General features: G+C 37.3%; 1 protein-coding gene across 1 annotated transcript in view; it reads right to left on the reverse strand.

The window, feature by feature from the left end:
- Positions 1–12,164, reverse strand: part of UNC13C (unc-13 homolog C) — a 613,702-nt gene that overhangs the window by 586,783 nt on the left and 14,755 nt on the right. The window contains exons 3-4 of the mRNA XM_032593636.1: positions 11,483–11,604; positions 10,463–10,534 (exon numbers count right to left, since the gene is read on the reverse strand). The gene's annotated coding sequence lies outside the window, so the exon portion shown is untranslated. The remainder of the gene's footprint in view (positions 1–10,462; positions 10,535–11,482; positions 11,605–12,164) is intronic.

The raw sequence follows: 12,164 nt of genomic DNA on the forward strand, positions 1-12,164 counted from the left end.
GATTGTGATGATGGCTTCACAGGTGTGAACTTATTTAAAACTCATTTTTTTAAATTTTTTTAATGTTTATTTATTTTTAAGACAGAGAGAGACAGAGCATGAATGGGGGAGGGGCAGAGAGAGAGGGAGACACAGAATCGGAAGCAGGCTCCAGGCTCTGAGCCATCAGCCCAGAGTCCCACACGGGGCTCAAACTCAAGGACCGCGAGATTGTGACCTGAGCTGAAGTCGGACGCTTAACCAACTGAGCCACCCAGGCGCCCCTAAAACTCATTTTAAAGAAAAAGAATTGGCCTTCATTTTAGCCACTTAAATATCTTCACCTGGTTGCCCAAAATTAAACTCCATCTAACCTAGTTGTTTTCATGAATTATTAATCTCAATTATTATCATAATTACTACTTCCTTGAGACATATACTCAGGAGTCATTCTAGCTCCCCTATGGTTCATCCCATGTCCACATTGATGGAATGTATCATCTCATCCTTTGAGTAATACCTTAGTTCTGAACTCCACAATTTCTCATCTGAACTATTACCATTGTATACTATATGGTCTTCCTGACTCGAACTTGGCCCTTCTCTCCAATTTTCCTAAGATTAATATATAAATCCTCCTACCTAAAATGCTGACAGTTTTAACTGGTATATTTCCTGTCACTACCACAAGCACATTTGCCCCATTCATGATGAGGTAGTAACAATTCCTTGATTATCATACCATTAACTCACCAGTGTGCTTTGTCTATGCTGTTCATTCTGCCTCCCATCCTTTCTTCTTTACTTCACCTCCACATGTCTCTCTCATGAACATCTCTAAAAAATCTACATATCCCAGACCCAACAAGGATCAACATCACCCTGTTTGACCTCCTTGGAGTCAGTGGCTCCTCTGGTGTGCTCCCACAGGGCCTTGAATGTACCTTTGTTATGGTAACTCTTACAGCAATTATTTATGTAAAATGTGTTAACTTCATCTCTCCCAGAACCGTGAACTCTTGGAGATGTGAAGTTGTGTTTTATTTAACTTTAAATATCCATTTTGCCTGATATGTAGTAGACTCATAATGTTTGTTGGGCATATAAGTATATAAATGAATGAATAGACAAATAATAAGTCCATGAGTTAATAGATGAATAATAGAGATCCAAGAAGCCTGAGATGGCTGAGCTGGACTTAATCCAGAGAAAGACAAGCAGTGTGAGCAGAGGTCATTTATCACAAACATTCATGTCCTGTCTGAAGAGGGAGAAAGATCCACCCTGAAGAAAGATAGGGAAAAGAGGGAGAGGAGTCTGGATGGACAAAATGCTGACAGAATGTGACAAGTTTTGAAACTTAGGTTGAGAAGTTCCATTTATGAGGAAAGGAGAAGGAGGTCAAGGAGATGGGGAGAGACCAGGATATCATAGGATTCTCAACTACTTGAATTCAAAATCTTATACTTACCCTCCAATTGTGTTAACTTCAGTAACACAGCCACATATTAATTTTGGTAATAAATTCTAGGGTTAAGATTAAAGGTTTTGAGGAGATCTTTGAGGGACATTGAAATACCAGAGTAGGCTGTTACGGAAAAATAATAAGAATATTTAATTGTTACTTACTATGTGCCAAGCACCACATGTGTATAATTTTCCAAAATTTACCTCATTTCATTTCCATAATTGTGTGAAATATGTATTATTATTTTCCAGGTAAGAAAGCTAAAGTTTCAAGTTTTTTTAGGAAATTTGCTTAGGCCATGCAATTAACAAGAAACACAACCTGACTCCAACCCCAGATTTGGGTTCCAAGTATATAAGCTCTGAAAGTAATACTAGGGTAGAATATAAAGTAAAATATTTTTGCAGGTATGTTAAATTCATTTTGTTAGAGAGCTATTTACTATGACTATAAAGCTAGGTACGCTACTGGGCTAAAAGAGCTAATGAACCTTTAAACAGTAATGTATTGCTAAATCCTTACCAGAATTAAGTTAAAGCATTTTCAGATCAATAAACAATTTAGTTTCTTACCAAACACATGAAAGTAGGTGAACTGGGTATTTATGTATCAAAATTTTTTTTCAATAAAAATGTTAAAACCATAAAGTGATTAAGAGGTTTACCCTAAGCTAATAAATTATCTTTAAAAAAATAAACAGAAAGACCTATTTTCCCAAGAATGAAAGTCAAATGAATTGTGTCTTCTTTAAATTTTTCTTTCAATGTTTGTTTATTTTTGAGAGAGTTTGAGTAGGAAGGGGCAGAGACAGAGGGAGACATAGAATTCAAAGCAGTCTCCAGGCTCTGAGCTGTCACCACAAAGCCTGACACGGGGCTAGAACCAACAAACCCTGAGATCATGACCTGGGCCGAAGTCAGACACCCAACCCACTGAGCCACCCAGACTCCCCTGTGTCTTCTTAATTTTTGATAATTAGATATGTGATTTCTTCACCAAACTATAGCCCATTTATATTTTTTACTTACTCCCATTGCTATTTTCTGAGTAAAATGATGACATCTAGTATTAATCCTTCTTTAAGAACTTTGGAACCTACAAAGTACTTCTGTGTGTATCAACTCATATGATTTGCATGGTAACCTAATAAAGTTATTATCTGCAGTTTATGTTTGAAGGTGGTAAATCTCAGAGTTGCTAAGGTAGGTGCTTGGGTCTCTGGGCTCAAAAACTTGCTTCCTTCACTATAGTGACAAACATTATTCTTACTTCAGACAATTAATACAGCAATAGCTTACTGACCTCCTACAGTAATATTTCACTCCATTCTAAACCATGCCACATGCTGATTTCCATCTAAACTTCCTTAAATGCTATTTTTTTCTTCTTTGTCTCCAACTACAGACTATACCAACTCTACACTAGGCCACTTTATGGCTCCATGGATGCACTAAAGTATTCTTTCATTGTTTCTTTTATTCGTGTTCTTCACCTTGCCTAGAACGTCCTCCAGTTTTACTGATCTCAATCATTTAAAGGATAGATCAAAACTCATCTTTTCCACAAAATTTTCTTTATTTGGTCATCTTCTTTATTTTTCATATAATTTTTATGACCTGAATCATGATATTCAGTCTTTACTTATTCTTCTAAACTATTCATCACATAGCTCTTTTACACGTTTTCCATTTTTAATGCTTATTTTAGGTCATACTCCATCCTGAGGGCTTTGTATATATTACTACATTAATGTTTGATTGTAAGCTCTGCAAGAGGTAGTGTTATTAACCCCCATTTTACAGATGAAGAAACTGAGAAACTGGGAACTTGAGTAGCTAGCCCAAAGCCACACAGCTAGCAAGTTATGTAGATAGATTGCAAACCAAACTGACTGGCTTCAGTCCTTAGTCATAAACACCACTATACTGTAAAGCTGATCAGAACCAAAGTTAGAGAAAAAGGCAATTACCTATGTATTATGCTTGAAGAACTTCCCTGTCAAGAAGAATCTACTCTAGTTTCTTATATTAGAGCTTTATTACCTTTACTTAAGATTTTGGTTCTTAGGGGCACCTGGGTGGCTCAGTCAGTTGAGCATCCGACTTCGTTTTGGACTCTACGTTTTGAGGCTTATCAGCCATTCTGTATCTTGGTATAAATGGCTTATTAGAATATTCCTCAAGAATAGGAGGGAGATTGGGGTGCCTGGGTGGCTCAGTCAGTTCACATCCAACCTCAACTCAGGCCATGATATCAGTTCTTGAGTTTGAGCCCCACATCAGGCTCTTGTGCTGACAGCTCAGAGCCTGGAGCCTGCTTCAGATTCTGTGTCTCCCTCTCCCTCTGCCCCTCCCTCCTCTCAAAAATAAACAAACATTAAAAATTAAAAAACAAAGCGTGTGAGGGATATCACAAAGAGGGAGACAACAAAGAAGCTTGGGGATGGAATGAGTCTTCTACCAAAGGAGGGAAGTAGAAGGGTAGGTCAGAGATGAGAGACTGAGAACCTTGCAATAAGCTTTGCCCTCTTACTCTCTCGTGCATGGCCTTGCCCTCTTCCCAGCTATGCTGCACATCACTTGAGGATAAAAACTATGTTTATTTTAGTCTTTGCAACTTCTGCCCACTTACATGCATGGATAGTAGAGCATAAGTATCCTGGCTTACAGATGTGCAACTTGGAACGCTATCATCCCAGAGATAAGTGCGTTTTTTTTGTTTTCGCTTCAAAAAATCCATCCTTCGCCCCCTCCCAGACAAAAGCAGATGTGGAAACCCAATGATACAATTAGTAAAGCAGAGCTCCTTGGGTTGAATTAAGGGAATACAACTGGAGCCCCATGTTACCTGCTGCTTCCACATCAGCTACAGCCCATATAGCCTCTCTACAGGATCCTAGGGCTTGGGGAATACAGTTTGAGAAGTGCTAATCCTCAAATTAGGCACAGCATGAAATGAAAACCCAGAAAGGTCAAAATACTAACCTAAGTTCACACAGCAGAGATGGAACAAAAATGCAGGTCTCCTGCCTCAACTTCAGTGTTTTGTTTTTCTCCCTGTGCTGTTTTGCCTTCCTCTAAAGGAATCTCATCCAAGGGGCTGGCAACTTCCTACTGTGCCCAATGTTCTCTGATATGATAATCTGACTCCCAAATAATTTGACTTTTACCTTGATTCTCTATAGTCAAGTCTGTAATTTTCTGGAACTAGAAATCCTTTGATGTTAAAAGAGATTTCTAAAAGGAAATCTTGTGAGCAATTTCGACATGTTGGAATTCTATTAGAGATTTAAGCTGTGTAAAGTAAGGCCATTGAGGAAGAATACCCATTCTGGAAAAAAAAGCCATTACTACTTCTCATGTTTTTCACATCTGTGTCCCACCAGGTTAGATGGACACATTATCAGCCTAGTGTCGTCCAATGCCTAGGCAGGGTCCCCGACTCCTGTAAGACAAATCACCTCACACACACACAGACACACATGCTTCCTCAACACTTTTTGGTTGTTTCTATCCAAATGTGCAATGTCTACTTGGTCTTCAGTATGTTAAAATAATTACTTTGTGCTCCAAAGAACCTCACAAGGTAAAATATTACTCTCTTTTTAAAAATAAGAACACCAAGTTTCAGAGATCCTAATTTACTCAACACTACTCAAGTGAGAGGGCTAGAAATTTAACAATTTCTGCATGATTTGAAACCATATTCCTCCACATTGTTCAAAGCAAAATGCCATCAGTTCTATTAGAGCACCTCCATCCTTGCTGAGGAAGAGGTATATTCTACTTGGTGCCCAGTTGAATTCCAGTGTACACCATTCATTAATTTAGGAGGGGAGCATAGGGTGGAGGCTTAAGCCAGTCTGCTCTGAACCACAGCTCTGCTACATACAAGCTGAACACGATAAACAGAGTTTAACCTCTCTGTTCCTCAGCTTCCTCACCTGATAAATGAGATAATGGTACCAACTTCCTCATGGTGCATAATGACTAAATAAAAATTACAGTAGTTCTTGTAATATCAGAAGTGCTCAAAATATTATTGTCATTAATAAGTAAAAATAAGGCAACTGGGTGGTTCAGTCGGTTAAACATCTGACTCTTGGTTTCAGCTCAGGTCATGATCTCACAGTTAATGAGTTAGAGCCCAGCACTGGACTCCACTCTGATAGCGTGGAGCCTGCTTGGAATTCTCTCTCTCTGCCCCTCCCCTGCTTGCACACGTGCTCTCTCTCAAAATAAATAAACTTAAATTTTTTTATTAAGTAAAAATAAGATTTCCATCTGAGGAGACCTTTTCTCCCCTCCCACTCCTTGCCCAACTGTAGGGCAGTCAAGAAAGCTCCATGGTAACATAACCTCTCTTCTCTGTTAACTTCAACTAATGAAAATTGGCCAATATTTTTTTCAAGGTAGAGTAAGAGTCATACTAGCTCTAAAGGCTTACAAAGAAGATAATAATTTGTAGTGTCCTACCTAGTTAAAAGTTAAGTCTTTAAAATGTTACATATTCTAAAGGGATAGCTAAGAAATGCACAGTGGTTTTACTGTATTTTATTAATCCTAAGACATATATTTTCACAATTTAACATTTCTGAAACTGGGATTGGGACCACAGAAATTCTTTGTGTTCTTCACGTATGGACCACAAATGATATGACTGACTTCCTTTGAATGTTTGCAAGATGTCTGAGATAATTTGATAATAACACATCTATCTTATTTCTTGGTGGGATGCACTGGTTGGTTCTTTAATCTCCATTTTGTTCCTTATCACCCCTCTGTTACCCCCAACAAAATGCTATTTAAACCAAAACTCATGAAGACAGCTGGAGTGTCTTGAATTTCTTACTTAGGTAGTTGGATTCTACATTCAGGTCAAGCAACATCTCCCTGCAGAGGTCTCCCTGATGGCCCAGGAAAGAACTAATGTGTTTCTCCATCTGCGTCATAAGCTCATTTGGACATAATGGATACATTCTCTGAAGTATATGCACAATCTTAGTAAACTGTATTACATATATTATAGCACATATTGTGAGGTAATATAATCCCTCACGTTCTTCTTAATGGAATATATGAAGGTACCTGATATTTAGTAGGTATTTAATTTTCATTGGAACTAAAATAAATTCATTTATTATCATTAATCTCCTCAACCATGAATAGAAGTCAACCTAATGTTAATAAGACAGAAGAGGAAAGGAGTTATACTCTTCTTGATTTAAGTTTAATCCTTTCCTGGAAGAAGTAATTATCACACATTCTGCACGAGTAAAGTTCACATTTCTAAGTTATTAGTGTATTTCTACAAGAACCGTCTATACAATAAAGTATTTCAGCCAAAAAAAAAAAAAAAAGTCTTATGCTAAGTGGTACATTGATTAGATGTCCACATGTCTAATTAAGGAAATCTAAAGATCTCTGCACCTTGAGTGTCTCAATAAAAATCTGTTCACCAAGTACTCGTCATAGATGATTAGGTATTTCTAGCTCATTTTACTCAGTTTTATTACTTTTGATCTGTCCAAAAATTCATCTAGTGCCAAGAATACATCCTTAAAAGTAATACAATGGCCTAATAAATAGCAACCATTTCAAAATGATTTCTAATTGGCCAATGAGGATATGCAATTTGTTCTACATCAGAAAAATGTAAATTAAAAGAAAATAGGAGATACTATTTTGTAGAGACAAAAATGGCTCAAATTTAAAAAGATCAACCATTTCAAGTGCTGGAAAGAATGTGGAGCAACTGGAACTCTTATGCATTACAGAAGACAATGTAATATAATTACTCTAGAAACTGTGTGGTAGTTTCTTATAAAGTTAAACCTAATACTTCTACTATGACCCAGAAATGCATTCCTAAGTATTTACCTGAGAGAAATTAAGATATGTTTTCCCAAACTTATAGAAGAATTTCTAAGATACCTTTATTAATGAAAGCCAAACAGTGGAAAACTACCCATCAGGAGAGTGGATACACCAATTACATTATATTAAAATAATGGGGCACTAATAAGCAAAAAGAATGAGCCAAAATGTCACATGAATCTCTAAAACATTAAGTTGAGAAAAGTCAGGTATAAGAGTAAATACTCTATTTAATTTATGTTAAGTACCAAGCAAGACTATCCTATGATAATAGCAATCCAAAAATTGTTGCCTATGAAGAAAGAAAATGGACTTGAAGGAAACATGAGACAACTTTGGGGATGATAGAGATACTCTGTAACTCAACAGGGGTACTAGGTGTGTTTATTTTTAAAAATCTTCAAACTGTAAAATTGTTATCGGTGTACTTCACTGTTGAAAGATCTTATTCCAATAAAGATGTATAAATAAATAAATATAAATATAATGTGTACTTTGATAATGGAAGTAGCCCATGAGAAGAAATTCCCTGGAATGGTGGACACTGGTTTAATGGACTTTTTTTGAAAATTAGGTCTTCTTTTAGTTCCACCATTTAGTGTTATTTCAGAGCACGCAGCACACAAAAAGAGTTACACACTCAAAAATATACAAGTCTAAGTAGAAAGACAGCATGGTTAGGAAACAAAAGGTTCTATTGACAGCCAGGCTAATCACCAAGGCCAGGCCTCAATTTTCATACCAATTTGGAAATCTTCTAGCTGACACCAAAAAAGCCCCCTTGACTAAGGACAGACTGAAGTTGTCCAGAGGTTCAATGACATCCAGTTGGAAAACTATAATAACTATCCAGAAAAACATTTATTTCAGCCCTTAGGTCACTGCACCTGTCTAAGATACAAGAATCTTCTTTCCAAAGGTCCTGTTTCCTCTTGTGCTATTGGTTGAATCACCACTCACCACCGCTGGGATAATGCTCCAACAATTATGTGTTCACTTAAGCAAGTGTCTTAGTTTGTCTATACTGGGTCTTAGCTTAGTCTGTCTATACTGGGTCCATCCAACCTAACAATAAGCATGTTTACATCTTCCCTTATTAGAAACAAAGGAATAAAAGACAGTTTTCAGCTTTCCCTGAATGCTGTTACCTCCTCAAGTTACTGTACCTCCTACCAAAGTCTTCTGAAGCACAGAGGACACCTGTGGTCTCAGCTTCCTCAGGAGTCCATTCATCTTCAACTTCCTACTATTTGGGTATTTTTTTAATTTTTTTTAATGTTTTTATTTATTTTTGAGACAGAGAAAGACAGAGCATGAGCAGGGGAGGGACAGAGAGAGGCAGACACAGAGTCCGAAGCAGGCTCCAGGCTCTGAGCTGTCAGCACAAAGCCCAATGCGGGGCTCGAACTCACAAACTGCAAGTTCATGACCTGAGCTGAAGTCGGACACTTAACCGGCTGAGCCACCCAGGCGTCCCAACTTCCTACTATTTGATTCTAGCCCCAGAACTCTACCAAATTCCTCTTTTATTGGGCATGAATAATATGTGTATAAACCAAACCTTCTCCAACTGTCTGCTGCATCTGAAGCCATTAACCACTTGGCCTTTCTTTAAATCATTCTATATACCTACATGACAACATGACCTACTGGAGTCTCTCTCTGGACACAGCTATTTTGACCAGAGTCATCACATGATAGAAACTGGTCTAATCAGTTCCTCTCTTTTGGGAATTGGGAGTTGGAACATGGAGTTCATGAGATCTTTTTGGTCATTTCAATAAGAAAGTGACATAAAGTTGTGACCTGAATGGTCAACTTTTGAACTTTGTAAAAATTGAGTGGTGAAAACCTATTTTCAGAAAAATCAAACAATGTAGACAAGAAGCCAAAAGCAAAAATGAGACAACATACGGCCACAAAGGGAGAAAATGCCTTTATTTCTGACCACTTTCTAGGCCTATGAGTTTTGTCTACAGTATGAGATCCAGTTTCCATAAGTGTTATCCTTTACAAAGAGACCCTAATGAGGTTCTCTACTGGCCTTTCTATTTTGAGACTGTTACTCCTCTTTTTTCTAACTACCAAAGTATTAATATCTGCATCTACCTTCTCTTCTTTGCACTAATTCCTCATTGTGTATTGGCCAGTCTGGTCTGAATGACCATTAATATCTCAAATTCAACATTTTTCAATTCATCTTCACATCCATAACAATATTGTATAAATTTTTCATATAGTACTAATTAACAAAATCAACATCCTCTTAGTTACACAGACTGGTTCTCCAGGTTCACTTTTAACTCCTCTCTTTCTCTGCCATAAACTTCTAGCCACTTCTAAATATTATTGTTCTCAACTTTACAATTTCATTCCCCATACCTCTTTTCTACTTCCAGAGCCATCATCTTGGTCAGGCCCTCATCAGTGTACACTTTAGGTCAGTATCTTCTTTTAGAAAACATAATAACTAACGTTGTAGGTCTTAATACATTCCAGTCACATACCATGTATCACACACATTAAAAAACATAAATTCACTTACTCTTCACCATAGGCTTCTACACTTGACTATTACTAGGACTTCCTAGCTGTTCTCACCTCACCTCACTGCAGTAAAAGTGAGAATTTTAAATTTGAATGAATGTTGCACAGCATGGCAACAGACCAAAATTTAGATGCTTACATAATTAGCATCTTCACTCCTTTCCCCTTTAAAGTATTAGGTGCAGTGCAGTTCTCTTCACACAATGAAACTTCATTTGATTCTAACTCTTGGGTGAAAGTCAATTACTTATGCTTCACAGGATGCAAGCAAACTGGGTGTGGCACTTACAACTAAAATTAAAATTAGTTTCTCACTCAACAAAGCTGCAATTTCATCCTCTTCCTATATCACAAGGTGCTTTTTAAGTAAATCCATAAAGAACTTATAATTCCTAAGAGCAAAATATGTTTTAGCTTCTTCAGTAAAGATATAGCATGATCCATATAATAATATATGCTTCCAATGAAGAACTCAAAATATCAAGGCAGTTCTTTAAAAATATCTTACATTTTTACTAAGGATTACTAAATTATACATGTAAAATCTCTTCAGTTTAAAACTAAAACATGCTTATCATTAGCCAGCTCTTACCTCAAACAGCATTTGGGAATAAGCAATCACAATGAAAGCAGTTGGTAACTTGATCTATAGGACGTCTAGATGCTGGTGTAGTGGAAATAAGAAAAAAGAAAGAAATTAAAAAGGCAGTACAAAAATACATCTCTAATAACCACAGCAGTTAACATATACAACGTCTATCTATCCAAATTCAAGAGTTCCAAAGATTGCTCTCACAAAGGAAGGTAAGCCCTCCCTCTCTCCCACAAAATCACCCTAAGATTCAGGCTCTGAATGTCCCTGTGTTTGTCTGTCCCCTCCTGACTCAGTCCATACCCTTCTTTTAGGCTTGGATGACAACTACAAAGCCAAGACCCAAAGGAATGGCATGCCAAATTAGACAATCTTTGATATCCAGGAACCAAAATCTGGTATTTTAAAATACATTTTAGAAATAGAAGTTTAAAAATAATTTAAAAAATAATCAGTGAGAAAGCCTTCTGAGTAAATTTCTATTCCTTCAGAGAAAGAAGGACATAAAAAAAAGATATCCCAGAGAACATACACTCTGTGTACTTTTGAAATTAAAATCAATGTAATCTCAATCATAATATTTGCACTACAGCCTCCCATCTGAATCTACTCCCAAAATTAATGGAAAGATAAGTGTGCACAGTGTGGTGTACCACAGAGATACCCCCTTCAGAACTAAATAATTCATTCTACGAACTGTCAAGAATCTTGTGTTCATTGCTAAAGCACATAGTTAAGTCACTCTGAGAATCGTCTGTGGTAGCAATTCAATTGTTAAAATATTTACTAGGGGTGGGCTGAGGTGCAATACCAGTAGAAGGGAATGAACCCGTGGGTACAGTATTTCCAGGTACTTGAGAAGTTGAGGAGAGGAAGTAATTAGCACTATGGAATAGAATAGCTGTTGCTGGGGCTCTGGATACAGTAGAGAAAGATAATTAAAGGCTAAACATAATTAATCACCAACTTAAGGCTAAGTGTAAATACAATGGACGTTCATGTCATCAGATAAATTCTCACCTCTAGTAGCAGATGCAGAAAAAGCTGAGCACTAGACCCAGGAATTAATCAGAAGAGCAGCAGAGCTCCAGAGAAGTTCTAATTCTCAACTTAGGTTGGCTATTCCAAGGTCAGGGCCTTAACTGGGGGGAAAAAAATTGGACTGTGAGTCATGAGATGGGGACATCTGGGTCAATCCACTTGTAACTCTTGAATCTTCATATTCCCTGGAACCTTCTAAGACCCCAAAAGTGGTCCACTCCCTATTGGCAGCTAGTGCTCTATCTTTGTGTGAAGACAATGCATAGGTCTCTAACTTAGAAGAAAATCTGTGCAGTTTCCAACAAGATCTACCACAAACACCCCCATGAACCTTCAGATCAAGAACTAGGGTAAAGTCATGACCTAATCCAGCTGAGTAAATGTAGGGTCCATTAAGAGAGTAAAGAGACTATATGCCAAAGAAACTGTAGGACCTCACCAAAATACATGTACTCATATGTACTCACAGGAACTGAGAGAATACTTGTTAACTAGAATCTGTCAGTGCTGCATTAATGGAGAGGTATATGAGGTTAAATAGGGAAGAATGTATTGCTATGGAAACACTCTCTTATGATCCTGAATTTATCATCTGGCAGGACCATAGAAGACAATATAACACAATGCTATAATGTGTCTTGGAAGCTTGGGGAAAAAATTA

The sequence above is a fragment of the Lynx canadensis genome, chromosome B3 (genome assembly GCF_007474595.2).
Source record: "Lynx canadensis isolate LIC74 chromosome B3, mLynCan4.pri.v2, whole genome shotgun sequence".
NCBI lineage: Eukaryota > Metazoa > Chordata > Mammalia > Carnivora > Felidae > Lynx > Lynx canadensis.